This window comes from Staurois parvus, unplaced genomic scaffold (genome assembly GCF_062004578.1).
Source record: "Staurois parvus isolate SC_StPar_1 unplaced genomic scaffold, SC_StPar_1.0 ptg000025l, whole genome shotgun sequence".
Taxonomy (NCBI): Eukaryota; Metazoa; Chordata; class Amphibia; order Anura; family Ranidae; genus Staurois; species Staurois parvus.
In genome coordinates, this window is record NW_028317821.1 from 11,129,235 (window position 1) to 11,150,525 (window position 21,291).

Genomic DNA, 21,291 nt, shown 5'->3' on the forward strand with positions numbered 1-21,291 from the left:
GTGGGTTTCTGTAGTGTAGTGGTTATCACGTTCGCCTAACACGCGAAAGGTCCCCGGTTCGAAACCGGGCAGAAACACAATGCACCTCATTTGTTCTTTTAGCCACAGTCTGCGCCGCTTTCCGCTACTTTTTTCACCCATTGTACTTTAGCATAGACTTTCAGGTTGGAAGACACGAAAAAAATCCCAAGATTAGGTGTCTGTAGTGTAGTGGTTATCACGTTCGCCTTACACGCGAAAGGTCCCCGGTTCGAAACCGGGCAGAAACACAATGCACCTCGTTTGTGCTTTTAGCCACAGTCTACGCCGCTTTCCTCTGCTTTTTTCACCCATTGTACTTTAGCATAGACCTACAGCTTAGAAGACACAAAAACTAGCAAGAAAGGGTTTCTGTAGTGTAGTGGTTATCACATTCGCCTCACACGCGAAAGGTCCCCGGTTCGAAACCGGGCAGAAACAATGCTTACCTTTAACTTTTTCCCGCATAGGTTGACTCAACACTTGTCCCACGCCTTTCCCGTGTAACAGCCGTACGTGAAATTTGCACATCTCCGTCAGAGTTTCCGTGCATTCCCCACAATGTCAGTTCTTCATCTCCTGGAGTGTGAGTTGACAAGGAGTACTTGAAAACCCTTGCTTGAAGCTTTTAGGTGAGCTGGTTATCTTGTCCCACACAGGGAAATTTTCACTGCAGACCCTATGTGAGTTGAGCAGCAAAACCTGCTGCCTATTGCTCTAAGTGTTTAGATATACTTACTTTCTGGACCCAAAGGCAATGGGAATGTGGACTTTGGCTCTCCTGCCTAGTCAGCTGACCTGGAAAACCTGAAGACCATTGGTGTATATCTTCAGCTGAGCTGTTGAGAAACAGGTGTAGAAAAGCTAGAGCTGACGTATATGACTCACAGTTTCTTGGCAGTAGCGGCTGTTTTGAGAATGTTTTAATCTGCAAGGAAGGTAAAGGAAACTCAAGCTATGAAAAAACCAGAAACAAAAAGTAACCAACGAGGTGACCAGTGCTTCCGACCTCACGTCCGAAAGCAGGCAGCCGTGGTGGGTTTCTGTAGTGTAGTGGTTATCACGTTCGCCTAACACGCAAAAGGTCCCCGGTTCGAAACCGGGCAGAAACACAATGCACCTCGTTTGTGCTTTTAGCCACAGTCTACGCCGCTTTCCGCTGCTTTTTTCACCCATTGTACTTTAGCATAGACTTTCAGGTTGGAAGACACGAAAAAAATCCCAAGATTAGGTTTCTGTAGTGTAGTGGTTATCACGTTCGCCTTACACGCAAAAGGTCCCCGGTTCGAAACCGGGCAGAAACACAATGCACCTCGTTTGTGCTTTTAGCCACAGTCTACGCCGCTTTCCTCTGCTTTTTTCACCCATTGTACTTTAGCATAGACCTACAGCTTGGAAGACACAAAAACTAGCAAGAAAGGGTTTCTGTAGTGTAGTGGTTATCACATTCGCCTCACATGCGAAAGGTCCCCGGTTCGAAACCGGGCAGAAACAATGCTTACCTTTAACTTTTTCCCGCATAGGTTGACTCAACACTTGTCCCACGCCTTTCCCGTGTAACAGCCGTACGTGAAATTTGCACATCTCCGTCAGAGTTTCCGTGCATTCCCCACAATGTCAGTTCTTCATCTCCTGGAGTGTGAGTTGACAAGGAGTACTTGAAAACCCTTGCTTGAAGCTTTTAGGTGAGCTGGTTATCTTGTCCCACACAGGGAAATTTTCACTGCAGACCCTATGTGAGTTGAGCAGCAAAACCTGCTGCCTATTGCTCTAAGTGTTTAGATATACTTACTTTCTGGACCCAAAGGCAATGGGAATGTGGACTTTGGCTCTCCTGCCTAGTCAGCTGACCTGGAAAACCTGAAGACCATTGGTGTATATCTTCAGCTGAGCTGTTGAGAAACAGGTGTAGAAAAGCTAGAGCTGACGTATATGACTCACAGTTTCTTGGCAGTAGCGGCTGTTTTGAGAATGTTTTAATCTGCAAGGAAGGTAAAGGAAACTCAAGCTATGAAAAAGCCAGAAACAAAAAGTAACCCACGAGGTGACCAGTGCTTCCGACCTCACGTCCGAAAGCAGGCAGCCGTGGTGGGTTTCTGTAGTGTAGTGGTTATCACGTTCGCCTAACACGCGAAAGGTCCCCGGTTCGAAACCGGGCAGAAACACAATGCACCTCATTTGTGCTTTTAGCCACAGTCTACGCCGCTTTCCGCTGATTTTTTCACCCATTGTACTTTAGCATAGACTTTCAGGTTGGAAGACACAAAAAAAATCCCAAGATTAGGTTTCTGTAGTGTAGTGGTTATCACGTTCGCCTTACACGCGAAAGGTCCCCAGTTCGAAACCGGGCAGAAACACAATGCACCTCATTTGTGCTTTTAGCCACAGTCTACGCCGCTTTCCTCTGCTTTTTTCACCCATTGTACTTTAGCATAGACCTACAGCTTGGAAGACACAAAAACTAGCAAGAATGGGTTTCTGTAGTGTAGTGGTTATCACGTTCGCCTCACACGCGAAAGGTCCCCGGTTCGAAACCGGGCAGAAACAATGCTTACCTTTAACTTTTTCCCGCATAGGTTGACTCAACACTTGTCCCACGCCTTTCCCGTGTAACAGCCGTACGTGAAATTTGCACATCTCCGTCAGAGTTTCCGTGCATTCCCCACAATGTCAGTTCTTCATCTCCTGGAGTGTGAGTTGACAAGGAGTACTTGAAAACCCTTGCTTGAAGCTTTTAGGTGAGCTGGTTATCTTGTCCCACACAGGGAAATTTTCACTGCAGACCCTATGTGAGTTGAGCAGCAAAACCTGCTGCCTATTGCTCTAAGTGTTTAGATATACTTACTTTCTGGACCCAAAGGCAATGGGAATGTGGACTTTGGCTCTCCTGCCTAGTCAGCTGACCTGGAAAACCTGAAGACCATTGGTGTATATCTTCAGCTGAGCTGTTGAGAAACAGGTGTAGAAAAGCTAGAGCTGACGTATATGACTCACAGTTTCTTGGCAGTAGCGGCTGTTTTGAGAATGTTTTAATCTGCAAGGAAGGTAAAGGAAACTCAAGCTATGAAAAAACCAGAAACAAAAAGTAACCCACGAGGTGACCAGTACTTCCGACCTCACGTCCGAAAGCAGGCAGCCGTGGTGGGTTTCTGTAGTGTAGTGGTTATCACGTTCGCCTAACACGCGAAAGGTCCCCGGTTCGAAACCGGGCAGAAACACAATGCACCTCATTTGTTCTTTTAGCCACAGTCTGCGCCGCTTTCCGCTACTTTTTTCACCCATTGTACTTTAGCATAGACTTTCAGGTTGGAAGACACGAAAAAAATCCCAAGATTAGGTGTCTGTAGTGTAGTGGTTATCACGTTCGCCTTACACGCGAAAGGTCCCCGGTTCGAAACCGGGCAGAAACACAATGCACCTCGTTTGTGCTTTTAGCCACAGTCTACGCCGCTTTCCTCTGCTTTTTTCACCCATTGTACTTTAGCATAGACCTACAGCTTGGAAGACACAAAAACTAGCAAGAAAGGGTTTCTGTAGTGTAGTGGTTATCACGTTCGCCTCACACGCGAAAGGTCCCCGGTTCGAAACCGGGCAGAAACAATGCTTACCTTTAACTTTTTCCCGCATAGGTTGACTCAACACTTGTCCCACGTCTTTCCCGTGTAACAGCCGTACGTGAAATTTGCACATCTCCGTCAGAGTTTCCGTGCATTCCCCACAATGTCAGTTCTTCATCTCCTGGAGTGTGAGTTGACAAGGAGTACTTGAAAACCCTTGCTTGAAGCTTTTAGGTGAGCTGGTTATATTGTCCCACACAGGGAAATTTTCACTGCAGACCCTATGTGAGTTGAGCAGCAAAACCTGCTGCCTATTGCTCTAAGTGTTTAGATATACTTACTTTCTGGACCCAAAGGCAATGGGAATGTGGACTTTGGCTCTCCTGCCTAGTCAGCTGACCTGGAAAACCTGAAGACCATTGGTGTATATCTTCAGCTGAGCTGTTGAGAAACAGGTGTAGAAAAGCTAGAGCTGACGTATATGACTCACAGTTTCTTGGCAGTAGCGGCTGTTTTGAGAATGTTTTAATCTGCAAGGAAGGTAAAGGAAACTCAAGCTATGAAAAAACCAGAAACAAAAAGTAACCCACGAGGTGACCAGTGCTTCCGACCTCACGTCCGAAAGCAGGCAGCCGTGGTGGGTTTCTGTAGTGTAGTGGTTATCACGTTCGCCTAACACGCGAAAGGTCCCCGGTTCGAAACCGGGCAGAAACACAATGCACCTCATTTGTTCTTTTAGCCACAGTCTGCGCCGCTTTCCGCTACTTTTTTCACCCATTGTACTTTAGCATAGACTTTCAGGTTGGAAGACACGAAAAAAATCCCAAGATTAGGTGTCTGTAGTGTAGTGGTTATCACGTTCGCCTTACACGCGAAAGGTCCCCGGTTCGAAACCGGGCAGAAACACAATGCACCTCGTTTGTGCTTTTAGCCACAGTCTACGCCGCTTTCCTCTGCTTTTTTCACCCATTGTACTTTAGCATAGACCTACAGCTTGGAAGACACAAAAACTAGCAAGAAAGGGTTTCTGTAGTGTAGTGGTTATCACGTTCGCCTCACACGCGAAAGGTCCCCGGTTCGAAACCAGGCAGAAACAATGCTTACCTTTAACTTTTTCCCGCATAGGTTGACTCAACACTTGTCCCACGCCTTTCCCGTGTAACAGCCGTACGTGAAATTTGCACATCTCCGTCAGAGTTTCCGTGCATTCCCCACAATGTCAGTTCTTCATCTCCTGGAGTGTGAGTTGACAAGGAGTACTTGAAAACCCTTGCTTGAAGCTTTTAGGTGAGCTGGTTATCTTGTCCCACACAGGGAAATTTTCACTGCAGACCCTATGTGAGTTGAGCAGCAAAACCTGCTGCCTATTGCTCTAAGTGTTTAGATATACTTACTTTCTGGACCCAAAGGCAATGGGAATGTGGACGTTGGCTCTCCTGCCTAGTCAGCTGACCTGGAAAACCTGAAGACCATTGGTGTATATCTTCAGCTGAGCTGTTGAGAAACAGGTGTAGAAAAGCTAGAGCTGACGTATATGACTCACAGTTTCTTGGCAGTAGCGGCTGTTTTGAGAATGTTTTAATCTGCAAGGAAGGTAAAGGAAACTCAAGCTATGAAAAAGCCAGAAACAAAAAGTAACCCACGAGGTGACCAGTGCTTCCGACCTCACGTCCGAAAGCAGGCAGCCGTGGTGGGTTTCTGTAGTGTAGTGGTTATCACGTTCGCCTAACACGCGAAAGGTCCCCGGTTCGAAACCGGGCAGAAACACAATGCACCTCGTTTGTGCTTTTAGCCACAGTCTACGCCGCTTTCCGCTGATTTTTTCACCCATTGTACTTTAGCATAGACTTTCAGGTTGGAAGACACAAAAAAAATCCCAAGATTAGGTTTCTGTAGTGTAGTGGTTATCACGTTCGCCTTACACGCGAAAGGTCCCCGGTTCGAAACCGGGCAGAAACACAATGCACCTCGTTTGTGGTTTTAGCCACAGTCTACGCCGCTTTCCTCTGCTTTTTTCACCCATTGTACTTTAGCATAGACCTACAGCTTGGAAGACACAAAAACTAGCAAGAAAGGGTTTCTGTAGTGTAGTGGTTATCACATTCGCCTCACACGCGAAAGGTCCCCGGTTCGAAACCGGGCAGAAACAATGCTTACCTTTAACTTTTTCCCGCATAGGTTGACTCAACACTTGTCCCACGCCTTTCCCGTGTAACAGCCGTACGTGAAATTTGCACATCTCCGTCAGAGTTTCCGTGCATTCCCCACAATGTCAGTTCTTCATCTCCTGGAGTGTGAGTTGACAAGGAGTACTTGAAAACCCTTGCTTGAAGCTTTTAGGTGAGCTGGTTATCTTGTCCCACACAGGGAAATTTTCACTGCAGACCCTATGTGAGTTGAGCAGCAAAACCTGCTGCCTATTGCTCTAAGTGTTTAGATATACTTACTTTCTGGACCCAAAGGCAATGGGAATGTGGACTTTGGCTCTCCTGCCTAGTCAGCTGACCTGGAAAACCTGAAGACCATTGGTGTATATCTTCAGCTGAGCTGTTGAGAAACAGGTGTAGAAAAGCTAGAGCTGACGTATATGACTCACAGTTTCTTGGCAGTAGCGGCTGTTTTGAGAATGTTTTAATCTGCAAGGAAGGTAAAGGAAACTCAAGCTATGAAAAAACCAGAAACAAAAAGTAACCCACGAGGTGACCAGTGCTTCCGACCTCACGTCCGAAAGCAGGCAGCCGTGGTGGGTTTCTGTAGTGTAGTGGTTATCACGTTCGCCTAACACGCGAAAGGTCCCCGGTTCGAAACCGGGCAGAAACACAATGCACCTCGTTTGTGCTTTTAGCCACAGTCTACGCCGCTTTCCGCTGCTTTTTTCACCCATTGTACTTTAGCATAGACTTTCAGGTTGGAAGACACAAAAAAAATCCCAAGATTAGGTTTCTGTAGTGTAGTGGTTGTCACGTTCGCCTTACACGCGAAAGGTCCCCAGTTCGAAACCGGGCAGAAACACAATGCACCTCATTTGTGCTTTTAGCCACAGTCTACGCCACTTTCCTCTGCTTTTTTCACCCATTGTACTTTAGCATAGACCTACAGCTTGGAAGACACAAAAACTAGCAAGAATGGGTTTCTGTAGTGTAGTGGTTATCACGTTCGCCTCACACGCGAAAGGTTCCCGGTTCTAAACCGGGCAGAAACAATGCTTACCTTTAACTTTTTCCTGCATAGGTTGACTCAACACTTGTCCCACGCCTTTCCCGTGTAACAGCCATACGTGAAATTGCACATCTCCGTCAGAGTTTCCGTGCATTCCCCACAATGTCAGTTCTTCATCTCCTGGAGTGTGAGTTGACAAGGAGTACTTGAAAACCCTTGCTTGAAGCTTTTAGGTGAGCTGGTTATCTTGTCCCACACAGGGAAATTTTCACTGCAGACCCTATGTGAGTTGAGCAGCAAAACCTGCTGCCTATTGCTCTAAGTGTTTAGATATACTTACTTTCTGGACCCAAAGGCAATGGGAATGTGTACTTTGGCTCTCCTGCCTAGTCAGTTGACCTGGAAAACCTGAAGACCATTGGTGTATATCTTCAGCTGAGCTGTTGAGAAACAGGTGTAGAAAAGCTAGAGCTGACGTATATGACTCACAGTTTCTTGGCAGTAGCAGCTGTTTTGAGAATGTTTTAATCTGCAAGGAAGGTAAAGGAAACTCAAGCTATGAAAAAACCAGAAACAAAAAGTAACCCACGAGGTGACCAGTGCTTCCGACCTCACATCCGAAAGCAGGCAGCCGTGGTGGGTTTCTGTAGTGTAGTGGTTATCACGTTCGCCTAACACGCGAAAGGTCCCCGGTTCGAAACCGGGCAGAAACACAATGCACCTCGTTTGTGCTTTTAGCCACAGTCTACGCCGCTTTCCGCTGCTTTTTTCACCCATTGTACTTTAGCATAGACTTTCAGGTTGGAAGACACGAAGAAAATCCCAAGATTAGGTTTCTGTAGTGTAGTGGTTATCACGTTTGCCTTACACGCGAAAGGTCCCCGGTTCGAAACCGGGCAGAAACACAATGCACCTCGCTTGTGCTTTTAGCCACAGTCTACGCCGCTTTCCTCTGCTTTTTTCACCCATTGTACTTTAGCATAGACCTACAGCTTGGAAGACACAAAAACTAACAAGAATGGGTTTCTGTAGTGTAGTGGTTATCACATTCGCCTCACACGCGAAAGGTCCCCGGTTCGAAACCAGGCAGAAACAATGCTTACCTTTAACTTTTTCCCGCATAGGTTGACTCAACACTTGTCCCACGCCTTTCCCGTGTAACAGCCGTACGTGAAATTTGCACATCTCCGTCAGAGTTTCCGTGCATTCCCCACAATGTCAGTTCTTCATCTCCTGGAGTGTGAGTTGACAAGGAGTACTTGAAAACCCTTGCTTGAAGCTTTTAGGTGAGCTGGTTATCTTGTCCCACACAGGGAAATTTTCACTGCAGACCCTATGTGAGTTGAGCAGCAAAACCTGCTGCCTATTGCTCTAAGTGTTTAGATATACTTACTTTCTGGACCCAAAGGCAATGGGAATGTGGACTTTGGCTCTCCTGCCTAGTCAGCTGACCTGGAAAACCTGAAGACCATTGGTGTATATCTTCAGCTGAGCTGTTGAGAAACAGGTGTAGAAAAGCTAGAGCTGACGTATATGACTCACAGTTTCTTGGCAGTAGCGGCTGTTTTGAGAATGTTTTAATCTGCAAGGAAGGTAAAGGAAACTCAAGCTATGAAAAAACCAGAAACAAAAAGTAACCCACGAGGTGACCAGTGCTTCCGACCTCACGTCCGAAAGCAGGCAGCCGTGGTGGGTTTCTGTAGTGTAGTGGTTATCACGTTCGCCTAACACGCGAAAGGTCCCCGGTTCGAAACCGGGCAGAAACACAATGCACCTCATTTGTTCTTTTAGCCACAGTCTGCGCCGCTTTCCGCTACTTTTTTCACCCATTGTACTTTAGCATAGACTTTCAGGTTGGAAGACACGAAAAAAATCCCAAGATTAGGTGTCTGTAGTGTAGTGGTTATCACGTTCGCCTTACACGCGAAAGGTCCCCGGTTCGAAACCGGGCAGAAACACAATGCACCTCGTTTGTGCTTTTAGCCACAGTCTACGCCGCTTTCCTCTGCTTTTTTCACCCATTGTACTTTAGCATAGACCTACAGCTTGGAAGACACAAAAACTAGCAAGAAAGGGTTTCTGTAGTGTAGTGGTTATCACATTCGCCTCACACGCGAAAGGTCCCTGGTTCGAAACCGGGCAGAAACAATGCTTACCTTTAACTTTTTCCCGCATAGGTTGACTCAACACTTGTCCCACGCCTTTCCCGTGTAACAGCCGTACGTGAAATTTGCACATCTCCGTCAGAGTTTCCGTGCATTCCCCACAATGTCAGTTCTTCATCTCCTGGAGTGTGAGTTGACAAGGAGTACTTGAAAACCCTTGCTTGAAGCTTTTAGGTGAGCTGGTTATCTTGTCCCACACAGGGAAATTTTCACTGCAGACCCTATGTGAGTTGAGCAGCAAAACCTGCTGCCTATTGCTCTAAGTGTTTAGATATACTTACTTTCTGGACCCAAAGGCAATGGGAATGTGGACGTTGGCTCTCCTGCCTAGTCAGCTGACCTGGAAAACCTGAAGACCATTGGTGTATATCTTCAGCTGAGCTGTTGAGAAACAGGTGTAGAAAAGCTAGAGCTGACGTATATGACTCACAGTTTCTTGGCAGTAGCGGCTGTTTTGAGAATGTTTTAATCTGCAAGGAAGGTAAAGGAAACTCAAGCTATGAAAAAGCCAGAAACAAAAAGTAACCCACGAGGTGACCAGTGCTTCCGACCTCACGTCCGAAAGCAGGCAGCCGTGGTGGGTTTCTGTAGTGTAGTGGTTACCACGTTCGCCTAACACGCGAAAGGTCCCCGGTTCGAAACCGGGCAGAAACACAATGCACCTCGTTTGTGCTTTTAGCCACAGTCTACGCCGCTTTCCGCTGATTTTTTCACCCATTGTACTTTAGCATAGACTTTCAGGTTGGAAGACACAAAAAAAATCCCAAGATTAGGTTTCTGTAGTGTAGTGGTTATCACGTTCGCCTTACACGCGAAAGGTCCCCGGTTCGAAACCGGGCAGAAACACAATGCACCTCGTTTGTGGTTTTAGCCACAGTCTACGCCGCTTTCCTCTGCTTTTTTCACCCATTGTACTTTAGCATAGACCTACAGCTTGGAAGACACAAAAACTAGCAAGAAAGGGTTTCTGTAGTGTAGTGGTTATCACGTTCGCCTCACACGCGAAAGGTCCCCGGTTCGAAACCGGGCAGAAACAATGCTTACCTTTAACTTTTTCCCGCATAGGTTGACTCAACACTTGTCCCACGCCTTTCCCGTGTAACAGCCGTACGTGAAATTTGCACATCTCCGTCAGAGTTTCCGTGCATTCCCCACAATGTCAGTTCTTCATCTCCTGGAGTGTGAGTTGACAAGGAGTACTTGAAAACCCTTGCTTGAAGCTTTTAGGTGAGCTGGTTATCTTGTCCCACACAGGGAAATTTTCACTGCAGACCCTATGTGAGTTGAGCAGCAAAACCTGCTGCCTATTGCTCTAAGTGTTTAGATATACTTACTTTCTGGACCCAAAGGCAATGGGAATGTGGACTTTGGCTCTCCTGCCTAGTCAGCTGACCTGGAAAACCTGAAGACCATTGGTGTATATCTTCAGCTGAGCTGTTGAGAAACAGGTGTAGAAAAGCTAGAGCTGACGTATATGACTCACAGTTTCTTGGCAGTAGCGGCTGTTTTGAGAATGTTTTAATCTGCAAGGAAGGTAAAGGAAACTCAAGCTATGAAAAAACCAGAAACAAAAAGTAACCCACGAGGTGACCAGTGCTTCCGACCTCACGTCCGAAAGCAGGCAGCCGTGGTGGGTTTCTGTAGTGTAGTGGTTATCACGTTCGCCTAACACGCGAAAGGTCCCCGGTTCGAAACCGGGCAGAAACACAATGCACCTCGTTTGTGCTTTTAGCCACAGTCTACGCCGCTTTCCGCTGCTTTTTTCACCCATTGTACTTTAGCATAGACTTTCAGGTTGGAAGACACAAAAAAAATCCCAAGATTAGGTTTCTGTAGTGTAGTGGTTGTCACGTTCGCCTTACACGCGAAAGGTCCCCAGTTCAAAACCGGGCAGAAACACAATGCACCTCATTTGTGCTTTTAGCCACAGTCTACGCCACTTTCCTCTGCTTTTTTCACCCATTGTACTTTAGCATAGACCTACAGCTTGGAAGACACAAAAACTAGCAAGAATGGGTTTCTGTAGTGTAGTGGTTATCACGTTCGCCTCACACGCGAAAGGTTCCCGGTTCTAATCCGGGCAGAAACAATGCTTACCTTTAACTTTTTCCTGCATAGGTTGACTCAACACTTGTCCCACGCCTTTCCCGTGTAACAGCCATACGTGAAATTGCACATCTCCGTCAGAGTTTCCGTGCATTCCCCACAATGTCAGTTCTTCATCTCCTGGAGTGTGAGTTGACAAGGAGTACTTGAAAACCCTTGCTTGAAGCTTTTAGGTGAGCTGGTTATCTTGTCCCACACAGGGAAATTTTCACTGCAGACCCTATGTGAGTTGAGCAGCAAAACCTGCTGCCTATTGCTCTAAGTGTTTAGATATACTTACTTTCTGGACCCAAAGGCAATGGGAATGTGTACTTTGGCTCTCCTGCCTAGTCAGTTGACCTGGAAAACCTGAAGACCATTGGTGTATATCTTCAGCTGAGCTGTTGAGAAACAGGTGTAGAAAAGCTAGAGCTGACGTATATGACTCACAGTTTCTTGGCAGTAGCAGCTGTTTTGAGAATGTTTTAATCTGCAAGGAAGGTAAAGGAAACTCAAGCTATGAAAAAACCAGAAACAAAAAGTAACCCACGAGGTGACCAGTGCTTCCGACCTCACGTCCGAAAGCAGGCAGCCGTGGTGGGTTTCTGTAGTGTAGTGGTTATCACGTTCGCCTAACACGCGAAAGGTCCCCGGTTCGAAACCGGGCAGAAACACAATGCACCTCGTTTGTGCTTTTAGCCACAGTCTACGCCGCTTTCCGCTGCTTTTTTCACCCATTGTACTTTAGCATAGACTTTCAGGTTGGAAGACACAAAAAAAATCCCAAGATTAGGTTTCTGTAGTGTAGTGGTTATCACGTTTGCCTTACACGCGAAAGGTCCCCGGTTCGAAACCGGGCAGAAACACAATGCACCTCGCTTGTGCTTTTAGCCACAGTCTACGCCGCTTTCCTCTGCTTTTTTCACCCATTGTACTTTAGCATAGACCTACAGCTTGGAAGACACAAAAACTAGCAAGAATGGGTTTCTGTAGTGTAGTGGTTATCACATTCGCCTCACACGCGAAAGGTCCCCGGTTCGAAACCAGGCAGAAACAATGCTTACCTTTAACTTTTTCCCGCATAGGTTGACTCAACACTTGTCCCACGCCTTTCCCGTGTAACAGCCGTACGTGAAATTTGCACATCTCCGTCAGAGTTTCCGTGCATTCCCCACAATGTCAGTTCTTCATCTCCTGGAGTGTGAGTTGACAAGGAGTACTTGAAAACCCTTGCTTGAAGCTTTTAGGTGAGCTGGTTATCTTGTCCCACACAGGGAAATTTTCACTGCAGACCCTATGTGAGTTGAGCAGCAAAACCTGCTGCCTATTGCTCTAAGTGTTTAGATATACTTACTTTCTGGACCCAAAGGCAATGGGAATGTGGACTTTGGCTCTCCTGCCTAGTCAGCTGACCTGGAAAACCTGAAGACCATTGGTGTATATCTTCAGCTGAGCTGTTGAGAAACAGGTGTAGAAAAGCTAGAGCTGACGTATATGACTCACAGTTTCTTGGCAGTAGCGGCTGTTTTGAGAATGTTTTAATCTGCAAGGAAGGTAAAGGAAACTCAAGCTATGAAAAAACCAGAAACAAAAAGTAACCCACGAGGTGACCAGTGCTTCCGACCTCACGTCCGAAAGCAGGCAGCCGTGGTGGGTTTCTGTAGTGTAGTGGTTATCACGTTCGCCTAACACGCGAAAGGTCCCCGGTTCGAAACCGGGCAGAAACACAATGCACCTCATTTGTTCTTTTAGCCACAGTCTGCGCCGCTTTCCGCTACTTTTTTCACCCATTGTACTTTAGCATAGACTTTCAGGTTGGAAGACACGAAAAAAATCCCAAGATTAGGTGTCTGTAGTGTAGTGGTTATCACGTTCGCCTTACACGCGAAAGGTCCCCGGTTCGAAACCGGGCAGAAACACAATGCACCTCGTTTGTGCTTTTAGCCACAGTCTACGCCGCTTTCCTCTGCTTTTTTCACCCATTGTACTTTAGCATAGACCTACAGCTTGGAAGACACAAAAACTAGCAAGAAAGGGTTTCTGTAGTGTAGTGGTTATCACGTTCGCCTAACACGCAAAAGGTCCCCGGTTCGAAACCGGGCAGAAACACAATGCACCTCGTTTGTGCTTTTAGCCACAGTCTACGCCGCTTTCCGCTGCTTTTTTCACCCATTGTACTTTAGCATAGACTTTCAGGTTGGAAGACACGAAAAAAATCCCAAGATTAGGTTTCTGTAGTGTAGTGGTTATCACGTTCGCCTTACACGCGAAAGGTCCCCGGTTCGAAACCGGGCAGAAACACAATGCACCTCGTTTGTGCTTTTAGCCACAGTCTACGCCGCTTTCCTCTGCTTTTTTCACCCATTGTACTTTAGCATAGACCTACAGCTTGGAAGACACAAAAACTAGCAAGAAAGGGTTTCTGTAGTGTAGTGGTTATCACATTCGCCTCACACGCGAAAGGTCCCCGGTTCGAAACCGGGCAGAAACAATGCTTACCTTTAACTTTTTCCCGCATAGGTTGACTCAACACTTGTCCCACGCCTTTCCCGTGTAACAGCCGTACGTGAAATTTGCACATCTCCGTCAGAGTTTCCGTGCATTCCCCACAATGTCAGTTCTTCATCTCCTGGAGTGTGAGTTGACAAGGAGTACTTGAAAACCCTTGCTTGAAGCTTTTAGGTGAGCTGGTTATCTTGTCCCACACAGGGAAATTTTCACTGCAGACCCTATGTGAGTTGAGCAGCAAAACCTGCTGCCTATTGCTCTAAGTGTTTAGATATACTTACTTTCTGGACCCAAAGGCAATGGGAATGTGGACTTTGGCTCTCCTGCCTAGTCAGCTGACCTGGAAAACCTGAAGACCATTGGTGTATATCTTCAGCTGAGCTGTTGAGAAACAGGTGTAGAAAAGCTAGAGCTGACGTATATGACTCACAGTTTCTTGGCAGTAGCGGCTGTTTTGAGAATGTTTTAATCTGCAAGGAAGGTAAAGGAAACTCAAGCTATGAAAAAGCCAGAAACAAAAAGTAACCCACGAGGTGACCAGTGCTTCCGACCTCACGTCCGAAAGCAGGCAGCCGTGGTGGGTTTCTGTAGTGTAGTGGTTATCACGTTCGCCTAACACGCGAAAGGTCCCCGGTTCGAAACCGGGCAGAAACACAATGCACCTCGTTTGTGCTTTTAGCCACAGTCTACGCCGCTTTCCGCTGATTTTTTCACCCATTGTACTTTAGCATAGACTTTCAGGTTGGAAGACACAAAAAAAATCCCAAGATTAGGTTTCTGTAGTGTAGTGGTTATCACGTTCGCCTTACACGCGAAAGGTCCCCAGTTCGAAACCGGGCAGAAACACAATGCACCTCATTTGTGCTTTTAGCCACAGTCTACGCCGCTTTCCTCTGCTTTTTTCACCCATTGTACTTTAGCATAGACCTACAGCTTGGAAGACACAAAAACTAGCAAGAATGGGTTTCTGTAGTGTAGTGGTTATCACGTTCGCCTCACACGCGAAAGGTCCCCGGTTCGAAACCGGGCAGAAACAATGCTTACCTTTAACTTTTTCCCGCATAGGTTGACTCAACACTTGTCCCACGCCTTTCCCGTGTAACAGCCGTACGTGAAATTTGCACATCTCCGTCAGAGTTTCCGTGCATTCCCCACAATGTCAGTTCTTCATCTCCTGGAGTGTGAGTTGACAAGGAGTACTTGAAAACCCTTGCTTGAAGCTTTTAGGTGAGCTGGTTATCTTGTCCCACACAGGGAAATTTTCACTGCAGACCCTATGTGAGTTGAGCAGCAAAACCTGCTGCCTATTGCTCTAAGTGTTTAGATATACTTACTTTCTGGACCCAAAGGCAATGGGAATGTGGACTTTGGCTCTCCTGCCTAGTCAGCTGACCTGGAAAACCTGAAGACCATTGGTGTATATCTTCAGCTGAGCTGTTGAGAAACAGGTGTAGAAAAGCTAGAGCTGACGTATATGACTCACAGTTTCTTGGCAGTAGCGGCTGTTTTGAGAATGTTTTAATCTGCAAGGAAGGTAAAGGAAACTCAAGCTATGAAAAAACCAGAAACAAAAAGTAACCCACGAGGTGACCAGTGCTTCCGACCTCACGTCCGAAAGCAGGCAGCCGTGGTGGGTTTCTGTAGTGTAGTGGTTATCACGTTCGCCTAACACGCGAAAGGTCCCCGGTTCGAAACCGGGCAGAAACACAATGCACCTCATTTGTTCTTTTAGCCACAGTCTGCGCCGCTTTCCGCTACTTTTTTCACCCATTGTACTTTAGCATAGACTTTCAGGTTGGAAGACACGAAAAAAATCCCAAGATTAGGTGTCTGTAGTGTAGTGGTTATCACGTTCGCCTTACACGCGAAAGGTCCCCGGTTCGAAACCGGGCAGAAACACAATGCACCTCGTTTGTGCTTTTAGCCACAGTCTACGCCGCTTTCCTCTGCTTTTTTCACCCATTGTACTTTAGCATAGACCTACAGCTTGGAAGACACAAAAACTAGCAAGAAAGGGTTTCTGTAGTGTAGTGGTTATCACATTCGCCTCACACGCGAAAGGTCCCCGGTTCGAAACCGGGCAGAAACAATGCTTACCTTTAACTTTTTCCCGCATAGGTTGACTCAACACTTGTCCCACGCCTTTCCCGTGTAACAGCCGTACGTGAAATTTGCACATCTCCGTCAGAGTTTCCGTGCATTCCCCACAATGTCAGTTCTTCATCTCCTGGAGTGTGAGTTGACAAGGAGTACTTGAAAACCCTTGCTTGAAGCTTTTAGGTGAGCTGGTTATATTGTCCCACACAGGGAAATTTTCACTGCAGACCCTATGTGAGTTGAGCAGCAAAACCTGCTGCCTATTGCTCTAAGTGTTTAGATATACTTACTTTCTGGACCCAAAGGCAATGGGAATGTGGACTTTGGCTCTCCTGCCTAGTCAGCTGACCTGGAAAACCTGAAGACCATTGGTGTATATCTTCAGCTGAGCTGTTGAGAAACAGGTGTAGAAAAGCTAGAGCTGACGTATATGACTCACAGTTTCTTGGCAGTAGCGGCTGTTTTGAGAATGTTTTAATCTGCAAGGAAGGTAAAGGAAACTCAAGCTATGAAAAAACCAGAAACAAAAAGTAACCCACGAGGTGACCAGTGCTTCCGACCTCACGTCCGAAAGCAGGCAGCCGTGGTGGGTTTCTGTAGTGTAGTGGTTATCACGTTCGCCTAACACGCGAAAGGTCCCCGGTTCGAAACCGGGCAGAAACACAATGCACCTCATTTGTTCTTTTAGCCACAGTCTGCGCCGCTTTCCGCTACTTTTTTCACCCATTGTACTTTAGCATAGACTTTCAGGTTGGAAGACACGAAAAAAATCCCAAGATTAGGTGTCTGTAGTGTAGTGGTTATCACGTTCGCCTTACACGCGAAAGGTCCCCGGTTCGAAACCGGGCAGAAACACAATGCACCTCGTTTGTGCTTTTAGCCACAGTCTACGCCGCTTTCCTCTGCTTTTTTCACCCATTGTACTTTAGCATAGACCTACAGCTTGGAAGACACAAAAACTAGCAAGAAAGGGTTTCTGTAGTGTAGTGGTTATCACGTTCGCCTCACACGCGAAAGGTCCCCGGTTCGAAACCAGGCAGAAACAATGCTTACCTTTAACTTTTTCCCGCATAGGTTGACTCAACACTTGTCCCACGCCTTTCCCGTGTAACAGCCGTACGTGAAATTTGCACATCTCCGTCAGAGTTTCCGTGCATTCCCCACAATGTCAGTTCTTCATCTCCTGGAGTGTGAGTTGACAAGGAGTACTTGAAAACCCTTGCTTGAAGCTTTTAGGTGAGCTGGTTATCTTGTCCCACACAGGGAAATTTTCACTGCAGACCCTATGTGAGTTGAGCAGCAAAACCTGCTGCCTATTGCTCTAAGTGTTTAGATATACTTACTTTCTGGACCCAAAGGCAATGGGAATGTGGACTTTGGCTCTCCTGCCTAGTCAGCTGACCTGGAAAACCTGAAGACCATTGGTGTATATCTTCAGCTGAGCTGTTGAGAAACAGGTGTAGAAAAGCTAGAGCTGACGTATATGACTCACAGTTTCTTGGCAGTAGCGGCTGTTTTGAGAATGTTTTAATCTGCAAGGAAGGTAAAGGAAACTCAAGCTATGAAAAAACCAGAAACAAAAAGTAACCCACGAGGTGACCAGTGCTTCCGACCTCACGTCCGAAAGCAGGCAGCCGTGGTGGGTTTCTGTAGTGTAGTGGTTATCACGTTCGCCTAACACGCAAAAGGTCCCCGGTTCGAAACCGGGCAGAAACACAATGCACCTCGTTTGTGCTTTTAGCCACAGTCTACGCCGCTTTCCGCTGCTTTTTTCACCCATTGTACTTTAGCATAGACTTTCAGGTTGGAAGACACGAAAAAAATCCCAAGATTAGGTTTCTGTAGTGTAGTGGTTATCACGTTCGCCTTACACGCGAAAGGTCCCCGGTTCGAAACCGGGCAGAAACACAATGCACCTCGTTTGTGCTTTTAGCCACAGTCTACGCCGCTTTCCTCTGCTTTTTTCACCCATTGTACTTTAGCATAGACCTACAGCTTGGAAGACACAAAAACTAGCAAGAAAGGGTTTCTGTAGTGTAGTGGTTATCATATTCGCCTCACACGCGAAAGGTCCCCGGTTCGAAACCGGGCAGAAACAATGCTTACCTTTAACTTTTTCCCGCATAGGTTGACTCAACACTTGTCCCACTCCTTTCCCGTGTAACAGCCGTACGTGAAATTTGCACATCTCCGTCAGAGTTTCCGTGCATTCCCCACAATGTCAGTTCTTCATCTCCTGGAGTGTGAGTTGACAAGGAGTACTTGAAAACCCTTGCTTGAAGCTTTTAGGTGAGCTGGTTATCTTGTCCCACACAGGGAAATTTTCACTGCAGACCCTATGTGAGTTGAGCAGCAAAACCTGCTGCCTATTGCTCTAAGTGTTTAGATATACTTACTTTCTGGACCCAAAGGCAATGGGAATGTGGACTTTGGCTCTCCTGCCTAGTCAGCTGACCTGGAAAACCTGAAGACCATTGGTGTATATCTTCAGCTGAGCTGTTGAGAAACAGGTGTAGAAAAGCTAGAGCTGACGTATATGACTCACAGTTTCTTGGCAGTAGCGGCTGTTTTGAGAATGTTTTAATCTGCAAGGAAGGTAAAGGAAACTCAAGCTATGAAAAAACCAGAAACAAAAAGTAACCCACGAGGTGACCAGTGCTTCCGACCTCACGTCCGAAAGCAGGCAGCCGTGGTGGGTTTCTGTAGTGTAGTGGTTATCACGTTCGCCTAACACGCGAAAGGTCCCCGGTTCGAAACCGGGCAGAAACACAATGCACCTCGTTTGTGCTTTTAGCCACAGTCTACGCCGCTTTCCGCTGATTTTTTCACCCATTGTACTTTAGCATAGACTTTCAGGTTGGAAGACACGAAAAAAATCCCAAGATTAGGTGTCTGTAGTGTAGTGGTTATCACGTTCGCCTTACACGCGAAAGGTCCCCGGTTCGAAACCGGGCAGAAACACAATGCACCTCGTTTGTGCTTTTAGCCACAGTCTACGCCGCTTTCCTCTGCTTTTTTCACCCATTGTACTTTAGCATAGACCTACAGCTTGGAAGACACAAAAACTAGCAAGAAAGGGTTTCTGTAGTGTAGTGGTTATCACGTTCGCCTCACACGCGAAAGGTCCCCGGTTCGAAACCGGGCAGAAACAATGCTTACCTTTAACTTTTTCCCGCATAGGTTGACTCAACACTTGTCCCACGCCTTTCCCGTGTAACAGCCGTACGTGAAATTTGCACATCTCCGTCAGAGTTTCCGTGCATTCCCCACAATGTCAGTTCTTCATCTCCTGGAGTGTGAGTTGACAAGGAGTACTTGAAAACCCATACTTGAAGCTTTTAGGTGAGCTGGTTATCTTGTCCCACACAGGGAAATTTTCACTGCAGACCCTATGTGAGTTGAGCAGCAAAACCTGCTGCCTATTGCTCTAAGTGTTTAGATATACTTACTTTCTGGACCCAAAGGCAATGGGAATGTGGACTTTGGCTCTCCTGCCTAGTCAGCTGACCTGGAAAACCTGAAGACCATTGGTGTATATCTTCAGCTGAGCTGTTGAGAAACAGGTGTAGAAAAGCTAGAGCTGACGTATATGACTCACAGTTTCTTGGCAGTAGCGGCTGTTTTGAGAATGTTTTAATCTGCAAGGAAGGTAAAGGAAACTCAAGCTATGAAAAAACCAGAAACAAAAAGTAACCCACGAGGTGACCAGTGCTTCCGACCTCACGTCCGAAAGCAGGCAGCCGTGGTGGGTTTCTGTAGTGTAGTGGTTATCACGTTCGCCTAACACGCAAAAGGTCCCCGGTTCGAAACCGGGCAGAAACACAATGCACCTCGTTTGTGCTTTTAGCCACAGTCTACGCCGCTTTCCGCTGCTTTTTTCACCCATTGTACTTTAGCATAGACTTTCAGGTTGGAAGACACGAAAAAAATCCCAAGATTAGGTTTCTGTAGTGTAGTGGTTATCACGTTCGCCTTACACGCAAAAGGTCCCCGGTTCGAAACCGGGCAGAAACACAATGCACCTCGTTTGTGCTTTTAGCCACAGTCTACGCCGCTTTCCTCTGCTTTTTTCACCCATTGTACTTTAGCATAGACCTACAGCTTGGAAGACACAAAAACTAGCAAGAAAGGGTTTCTGTAGTGTAGTGGTTATCACAGTCGCCTCACACGCGAAAGGTCCCCGGTTCGAAACCGGGCAGAAACAATGCTTACCTTTAACTTTTTCCCGCATAGGTTGACTCAACACTTGTCCCACGCCTTTCCCGTGTAACAGCCGTACGTGAAATTTGCACATCTGCGTCAGAGTTTCCGTGCATTCCCCACAATGTCAGTTCTTCATCTCCTGGAGTGTGAGTTGACAAGGAGTACTTGAAAACCCTTGCTTGAAGCTTTTAGGTGAGCTGGTTATCTTGTCCCACACAGGGAAATTTTCACTGCAGACCCTATGTGAGTTGAGCAGCAAAACCTGCTGCCTATTGCTCTAAGTGTTTAGATATACTTACTTTCTGGACCCAAAGGCAATGGGAATGTGGACTTTGGCTCTCCTGCCTAGTCAGCTGACCTGGAAAACCTGAAGACCATTGGTGTATATCTTCAGCTGAGCTGTTGAGAAACAGGTGTAGAAAAGCTAGAGCTGACGTATATGACTCACAGTTTCTTGGCAGTAGCGGCTGTTTTGAGAATGTTTTAATCTGCAAGGAAGGTAAAGGAAACTCAAGCTATGAAAAAACCAGAAACAAAAAGTAACCCACGAGGTGACCAGTGCTTCCGACCTCACGTCCGAAAGCAGGCAGCCGTGGTGGGTTTCTGTAGTGTAGTGGTTATCACGTTCGCCTAACACGCAAAAGGTCCCCCGTTCGAAACCGGGCAGAAACACAATGCACCTCGTTTGTGCTTTTAGCCACAGTCTGCGCCGCTTTCCGCTACTTTTTTCACCCATTGTACTTTAGCATAGACTTTCAGGTTGGAAGACACAAAAAAAATCCCAAGATTAGGTTTCTGTAGTGTAGTGGTTATCACGTTCGCCTTACACGCGAAAGGTCCCCAGTTCGAAACCGGGCAGAAACACAATGCACCTCATTTGTGCTTTTAGCCACAGTCTACGCCGCTTTCCTCTGCTTTTTTCACCCATTGTACTTTAGCATAGACCTACAGCTTGGAAGACACAAAAACTAGCAAGAATGGGTTTCTGTAGTGTAGTGGTTATCACATTCGCCTCACACGCAAAAAGGTCCCCGGTTCGAAACCGGGCAGAAACAATGCTTACCTTTAACTTTTTCCCGCATAGGTTGACTCAACACTTGTCCCACGCCTTTCCCGTGTAACAGCCGTACGTGAAATTTGCACATCTCCGTCAGAGTTTCCGTGCATTCCCCACAATGTCAGTTCTTCATCTCCTGGAGTGTGAGTTGACAAGGAGTACTTGAAAACCCTTGCTTGAAGCTTTTAGGTGAGCTGGTTATCTTGTCCCACACAGGGAAATTTTCACTGCAGACCCTATGTGAGTTGAGCAGCAAAACCTGCTGCCTATTGCTCTAAGTGTTTAGATATACTTACTTTCTGGACCCAAAGGCAATGGGAATGTGGACTTTGGCTCTCCTGCCTAGTCAGCTGACCTGGAAAACCTGAAGACCATTGGTGTATATCTTCAGCTGAGCTGTTGAGAAACAGGTGTAGAAAAGCTAGAGCTGACGTATATGACT

General features: G+C 46.7%; 62 non-coding genes across 62 annotated transcripts; all 62 read left to right on the forward strand.

Annotated features, from left to right (window-relative positions):
• The first annotated feature begins 4 nt into the window (after nt 1-4).
• On the forward strand, nt 5-77 carry TRNAV-AAC (transfer RNA valine (anticodon AAC)). The gene has a single exon. It is a non-coding gene; the product is annotated as a tRNA-Val (tRNA).
• Nucleotides 78-196: 119 nt separating this feature from the next.
• TRNAV-UAC (transfer RNA valine (anticodon UAC)) lies at nt 197-269 on the forward strand. The gene has a single exon. It is a non-coding gene; the product is annotated as a tRNA-Val (tRNA).
• Nucleotides 270-386: 117 nt separating this feature from the next.
• TRNAV-CAC (transfer RNA valine (anticodon CAC)) lies at nt 387-459 on the forward strand. The gene has a single exon. It is a non-coding gene; the product is annotated as a tRNA-Val (tRNA).
• Nucleotides 460-1,057: 598 nt separating this feature from the next.
• Nucleotides 1,058-1,130, forward strand: TRNAV-AAC (transfer RNA valine (anticodon AAC)). The gene has a single exon. It is a non-coding gene; the product is annotated as a tRNA-Val (tRNA).
• Nucleotides 1,131-1,249: 119 nt separating this feature from the next.
• TRNAV-UAC (transfer RNA valine (anticodon UAC)) lies at nt 1,250-1,322 on the forward strand. Its single transcript has one exon. It is a non-coding gene; the product is annotated as a tRNA-Val (tRNA).
• A 117-nt stretch (nt 1,323-1,439) lies between these two features.
• Nucleotides 1,440-1,512, forward strand: TRNAV-CAC (transfer RNA valine (anticodon CAC)). Its single transcript has one exon. It is a non-coding gene; the product is annotated as a tRNA-Val (tRNA).
• A 598-nt stretch (nt 1,513-2,110) lies between these two features.
• TRNAV-AAC (transfer RNA valine (anticodon AAC)) lies at nt 2,111-2,183 on the forward strand. Its single transcript has one exon. It is a non-coding gene; the product is annotated as a tRNA-Val (tRNA).
• A 119-nt stretch (nt 2,184-2,302) lies between these two features.
• Nucleotides 2,303-2,375, forward strand: TRNAV-UAC (transfer RNA valine (anticodon UAC)). The gene has a single exon. It is a non-coding gene; the product is annotated as a tRNA-Val (tRNA).
• A 117-nt stretch (nt 2,376-2,492) lies between these two features.
• Nucleotides 2,493-2,565, forward strand: TRNAV-CAC (transfer RNA valine (anticodon CAC)). The gene has a single exon. It is a non-coding gene; the product is annotated as a tRNA-Val (tRNA).
• Nucleotides 2,566-3,163: 598 nt separating this feature from the next.
• On the forward strand, nt 3,164-3,236 carry TRNAV-AAC (transfer RNA valine (anticodon AAC)). Its single transcript has one exon. It is a non-coding gene; the product is annotated as a tRNA-Val (tRNA).
• A 119-nt stretch (nt 3,237-3,355) lies between these two features.
• On the forward strand, nt 3,356-3,428 carry TRNAV-UAC (transfer RNA valine (anticodon UAC)). The gene has a single exon. It is a non-coding gene; the product is annotated as a tRNA-Val (tRNA).
• A 117-nt stretch (nt 3,429-3,545) lies between these two features.
• TRNAV-CAC (transfer RNA valine (anticodon CAC)) lies at nt 3,546-3,618 on the forward strand. The gene has a single exon. It is a non-coding gene; the product is annotated as a tRNA-Val (tRNA).
• A 598-nt stretch (nt 3,619-4,216) lies between these two features.
• TRNAV-AAC (transfer RNA valine (anticodon AAC)) lies at nt 4,217-4,289 on the forward strand. The gene has a single exon. It is a non-coding gene; the product is annotated as a tRNA-Val (tRNA).
• Nucleotides 4,290-4,408: 119 nt separating this feature from the next.
• TRNAV-UAC (transfer RNA valine (anticodon UAC)) lies at nt 4,409-4,481 on the forward strand. Its single transcript has one exon. It is a non-coding gene; the product is annotated as a tRNA-Val (tRNA).
• A 117-nt stretch (nt 4,482-4,598) lies between these two features.
• TRNAV-CAC (transfer RNA valine (anticodon CAC)) lies at nt 4,599-4,671 on the forward strand. Its single transcript has one exon. It is a non-coding gene; the product is annotated as a tRNA-Val (tRNA).
• A 598-nt stretch (nt 4,672-5,269) lies between these two features.
• On the forward strand, nt 5,270-5,342 carry TRNAV-AAC (transfer RNA valine (anticodon AAC)). The gene has a single exon. It is a non-coding gene; the product is annotated as a tRNA-Val (tRNA).
• Nucleotides 5,343-5,461: 119 nt separating this feature from the next.
• TRNAV-UAC (transfer RNA valine (anticodon UAC)) lies at nt 5,462-5,534 on the forward strand. The gene has a single exon. It is a non-coding gene; the product is annotated as a tRNA-Val (tRNA).
• Nucleotides 5,535-5,651: 117 nt separating this feature from the next.
• On the forward strand, nt 5,652-5,724 carry TRNAV-CAC (transfer RNA valine (anticodon CAC)). The gene has a single exon. It is a non-coding gene; the product is annotated as a tRNA-Val (tRNA).
• Nucleotides 5,725-6,322: 598 nt separating this feature from the next.
• TRNAV-AAC (transfer RNA valine (anticodon AAC)) lies at nt 6,323-6,395 on the forward strand. Its single transcript has one exon. It is a non-coding gene; the product is annotated as a tRNA-Val (tRNA).
• Nucleotides 6,396-6,514: 119 nt separating this feature from the next.
• TRNAV-UAC (transfer RNA valine (anticodon UAC)) lies at nt 6,515-6,587 on the forward strand. Its single transcript has one exon. It is a non-coding gene; the product is annotated as a tRNA-Val (tRNA).
• A 117-nt stretch (nt 6,588-6,704) lies between these two features.
• On the forward strand, nt 6,705-6,777 carry TRNAV-CAC (transfer RNA valine (anticodon CAC)). The gene has a single exon. It is a non-coding gene; the product is annotated as a tRNA-Val (tRNA).
• A 597-nt stretch (nt 6,778-7,374) lies between these two features.
• Nucleotides 7,375-7,447, forward strand: TRNAV-AAC (transfer RNA valine (anticodon AAC)). The gene has a single exon. It is a non-coding gene; the product is annotated as a tRNA-Val (tRNA).
• A 119-nt stretch (nt 7,448-7,566) lies between these two features.
• Nucleotides 7,567-7,639, forward strand: TRNAV-UAC (transfer RNA valine (anticodon UAC)). The gene has a single exon. It is a non-coding gene; the product is annotated as a tRNA-Val (tRNA).
• Nucleotides 7,640-7,756: 117 nt separating this feature from the next.
• Nucleotides 7,757-7,829, forward strand: TRNAV-CAC (transfer RNA valine (anticodon CAC)). The gene has a single exon. It is a non-coding gene; the product is annotated as a tRNA-Val (tRNA).
• Nucleotides 7,830-8,427: 598 nt separating this feature from the next.
• On the forward strand, nt 8,428-8,500 carry TRNAV-AAC (transfer RNA valine (anticodon AAC)). The gene has a single exon. It is a non-coding gene; the product is annotated as a tRNA-Val (tRNA).
• A 119-nt stretch (nt 8,501-8,619) lies between these two features.
• On the forward strand, nt 8,620-8,692 carry TRNAV-UAC (transfer RNA valine (anticodon UAC)). The gene has a single exon. It is a non-coding gene; the product is annotated as a tRNA-Val (tRNA).
• A 117-nt stretch (nt 8,693-8,809) lies between these two features.
• On the forward strand, nt 8,810-8,882 carry TRNAV-CAC (transfer RNA valine (anticodon CAC)). Its single transcript has one exon. It is a non-coding gene; the product is annotated as a tRNA-Val (tRNA).
• A 598-nt stretch (nt 8,883-9,480) lies between these two features.
• On the forward strand, nt 9,481-9,553 carry TRNAV-AAC (transfer RNA valine (anticodon AAC)). The gene has a single exon. It is a non-coding gene; the product is annotated as a tRNA-Val (tRNA).
• Nucleotides 9,554-9,672: 119 nt separating this feature from the next.
• On the forward strand, nt 9,673-9,745 carry TRNAV-UAC (transfer RNA valine (anticodon UAC)). The gene has a single exon. It is a non-coding gene; the product is annotated as a tRNA-Val (tRNA).
• Nucleotides 9,746-9,862: 117 nt separating this feature from the next.
• TRNAV-CAC (transfer RNA valine (anticodon CAC)) lies at nt 9,863-9,935 on the forward strand. Its single transcript has one exon. It is a non-coding gene; the product is annotated as a tRNA-Val (tRNA).
• Nucleotides 9,936-10,533: 598 nt separating this feature from the next.
• Nucleotides 10,534-10,606, forward strand: TRNAV-AAC (transfer RNA valine (anticodon AAC)). The gene has a single exon. It is a non-coding gene; the product is annotated as a tRNA-Val (tRNA).
• Nucleotides 10,607-10,725: 119 nt separating this feature from the next.
• TRNAV-UAC (transfer RNA valine (anticodon UAC)) lies at nt 10,726-10,798 on the forward strand. The gene has a single exon. It is a non-coding gene; the product is annotated as a tRNA-Val (tRNA).
• A 117-nt stretch (nt 10,799-10,915) lies between these two features.
• On the forward strand, nt 10,916-10,988 carry TRNAV-CAC (transfer RNA valine (anticodon CAC)). Its single transcript has one exon. It is a non-coding gene; the product is annotated as a tRNA-Val (tRNA).
• A 597-nt stretch (nt 10,989-11,585) lies between these two features.
• TRNAV-AAC (transfer RNA valine (anticodon AAC)) lies at nt 11,586-11,658 on the forward strand. The gene has a single exon. It is a non-coding gene; the product is annotated as a tRNA-Val (tRNA).
• Nucleotides 11,659-11,777: 119 nt separating this feature from the next.
• On the forward strand, nt 11,778-11,850 carry TRNAV-UAC (transfer RNA valine (anticodon UAC)). Its single transcript has one exon. It is a non-coding gene; the product is annotated as a tRNA-Val (tRNA).
• A 117-nt stretch (nt 11,851-11,967) lies between these two features.
• TRNAV-CAC (transfer RNA valine (anticodon CAC)) lies at nt 11,968-12,040 on the forward strand. Its single transcript has one exon. It is a non-coding gene; the product is annotated as a tRNA-Val (tRNA).
• A 598-nt stretch (nt 12,041-12,638) lies between these two features.
• On the forward strand, nt 12,639-12,711 carry TRNAV-AAC (transfer RNA valine (anticodon AAC)). Its single transcript has one exon. It is a non-coding gene; the product is annotated as a tRNA-Val (tRNA).
• Nucleotides 12,712-12,830: 119 nt separating this feature from the next.
• TRNAV-UAC (transfer RNA valine (anticodon UAC)) lies at nt 12,831-12,903 on the forward strand. The gene has a single exon. It is a non-coding gene; the product is annotated as a tRNA-Val (tRNA).
• Nucleotides 12,904-13,020: 117 nt separating this feature from the next.
• Nucleotides 13,021-13,093, forward strand: TRNAV-AAC (transfer RNA valine (anticodon AAC)). Its single transcript has one exon. It is a non-coding gene; the product is annotated as a tRNA-Val (tRNA).
• Nucleotides 13,094-13,212: 119 nt separating this feature from the next.
• On the forward strand, nt 13,213-13,285 carry TRNAV-UAC (transfer RNA valine (anticodon UAC)). The gene has a single exon. It is a non-coding gene; the product is annotated as a tRNA-Val (tRNA).
• A 117-nt stretch (nt 13,286-13,402) lies between these two features.
• On the forward strand, nt 13,403-13,475 carry TRNAV-CAC (transfer RNA valine (anticodon CAC)). Its single transcript has one exon. It is a non-coding gene; the product is annotated as a tRNA-Val (tRNA).
• Nucleotides 13,476-14,073: 598 nt separating this feature from the next.
• On the forward strand, nt 14,074-14,146 carry TRNAV-AAC (transfer RNA valine (anticodon AAC)). The gene has a single exon. It is a non-coding gene; the product is annotated as a tRNA-Val (tRNA).
• Nucleotides 14,147-14,265: 119 nt separating this feature from the next.
• TRNAV-UAC (transfer RNA valine (anticodon UAC)) lies at nt 14,266-14,338 on the forward strand. The gene has a single exon. It is a non-coding gene; the product is annotated as a tRNA-Val (tRNA).
• Nucleotides 14,339-14,455: 117 nt separating this feature from the next.
• Nucleotides 14,456-14,528, forward strand: TRNAV-CAC (transfer RNA valine (anticodon CAC)). The gene has a single exon. It is a non-coding gene; the product is annotated as a tRNA-Val (tRNA).
• A 598-nt stretch (nt 14,529-15,126) lies between these two features.
• On the forward strand, nt 15,127-15,199 carry TRNAV-AAC (transfer RNA valine (anticodon AAC)). Its single transcript has one exon. It is a non-coding gene; the product is annotated as a tRNA-Val (tRNA).
• A 119-nt stretch (nt 15,200-15,318) lies between these two features.
• Nucleotides 15,319-15,391, forward strand: TRNAV-UAC (transfer RNA valine (anticodon UAC)). Its single transcript has one exon. It is a non-coding gene; the product is annotated as a tRNA-Val (tRNA).
• A 117-nt stretch (nt 15,392-15,508) lies between these two features.
• On the forward strand, nt 15,509-15,581 carry TRNAV-CAC (transfer RNA valine (anticodon CAC)). Its single transcript has one exon. It is a non-coding gene; the product is annotated as a tRNA-Val (tRNA).
• A 598-nt stretch (nt 15,582-16,179) lies between these two features.
• TRNAV-AAC (transfer RNA valine (anticodon AAC)) lies at nt 16,180-16,252 on the forward strand. The gene has a single exon. It is a non-coding gene; the product is annotated as a tRNA-Val (tRNA).
• A 119-nt stretch (nt 16,253-16,371) lies between these two features.
• On the forward strand, nt 16,372-16,444 carry TRNAV-UAC (transfer RNA valine (anticodon UAC)). The gene has a single exon. It is a non-coding gene; the product is annotated as a tRNA-Val (tRNA).
• A 117-nt stretch (nt 16,445-16,561) lies between these two features.
• On the forward strand, nt 16,562-16,634 carry TRNAV-CAC (transfer RNA valine (anticodon CAC)). Its single transcript has one exon. It is a non-coding gene; the product is annotated as a tRNA-Val (tRNA).
• A 598-nt stretch (nt 16,635-17,232) lies between these two features.
• Nucleotides 17,233-17,305, forward strand: TRNAV-AAC (transfer RNA valine (anticodon AAC)). The gene has a single exon. It is a non-coding gene; the product is annotated as a tRNA-Val (tRNA).
• A 119-nt stretch (nt 17,306-17,424) lies between these two features.
• Nucleotides 17,425-17,497, forward strand: TRNAV-UAC (transfer RNA valine (anticodon UAC)). The gene has a single exon. It is a non-coding gene; the product is annotated as a tRNA-Val (tRNA).
• Nucleotides 17,498-17,614: 117 nt separating this feature from the next.
• On the forward strand, nt 17,615-17,687 carry TRNAV-CAC (transfer RNA valine (anticodon CAC)). Its single transcript has one exon. It is a non-coding gene; the product is annotated as a tRNA-Val (tRNA).
• Nucleotides 17,688-18,285: 598 nt separating this feature from the next.
• Nucleotides 18,286-18,358, forward strand: TRNAV-AAC (transfer RNA valine (anticodon AAC)). Its single transcript has one exon. It is a non-coding gene; the product is annotated as a tRNA-Val (tRNA).
• A 119-nt stretch (nt 18,359-18,477) lies between these two features.
• Nucleotides 18,478-18,550, forward strand: TRNAV-UAC (transfer RNA valine (anticodon UAC)). The gene has a single exon. It is a non-coding gene; the product is annotated as a tRNA-Val (tRNA).
• Nucleotides 18,551-18,667: 117 nt separating this feature from the next.
• TRNAV-CAC (transfer RNA valine (anticodon CAC)) lies at nt 18,668-18,740 on the forward strand. The gene has a single exon. It is a non-coding gene; the product is annotated as a tRNA-Val (tRNA).
• Nucleotides 18,741-19,338: 598 nt separating this feature from the next.
• TRNAV-AAC (transfer RNA valine (anticodon AAC)) lies at nt 19,339-19,411 on the forward strand. The gene has a single exon. It is a non-coding gene; the product is annotated as a tRNA-Val (tRNA).
• Nucleotides 19,412-19,530: 119 nt separating this feature from the next.
• On the forward strand, nt 19,531-19,603 carry TRNAV-UAC (transfer RNA valine (anticodon UAC)). The gene has a single exon. It is a non-coding gene; the product is annotated as a tRNA-Val (tRNA).
• Nucleotides 19,604-19,720: 117 nt separating this feature from the next.
• Nucleotides 19,721-19,793, forward strand: TRNAV-CAC (transfer RNA valine (anticodon CAC)). The gene has a single exon. It is a non-coding gene; the product is annotated as a tRNA-Val (tRNA).
• Nucleotides 19,794-20,391: 598 nt separating this feature from the next.
• TRNAV-AAC (transfer RNA valine (anticodon AAC)) lies at nt 20,392-20,464 on the forward strand. Its single transcript has one exon. It is a non-coding gene; the product is annotated as a tRNA-Val (tRNA).
• Nucleotides 20,465-20,583: 119 nt separating this feature from the next.
• Nucleotides 20,584-20,656, forward strand: TRNAV-UAC (transfer RNA valine (anticodon UAC)). The gene has a single exon. It is a non-coding gene; the product is annotated as a tRNA-Val (tRNA).
• A 117-nt stretch (nt 20,657-20,773) lies between these two features.
• On the forward strand, nt 20,774-20,847 carry TRNAV-CAC (transfer RNA valine (anticodon CAC)). Its single transcript has one exon. It is a non-coding gene; the product is annotated as a tRNA-Val (tRNA).
• Nucleotides 20,848-21,291: the final 444 nt, after the last annotated feature.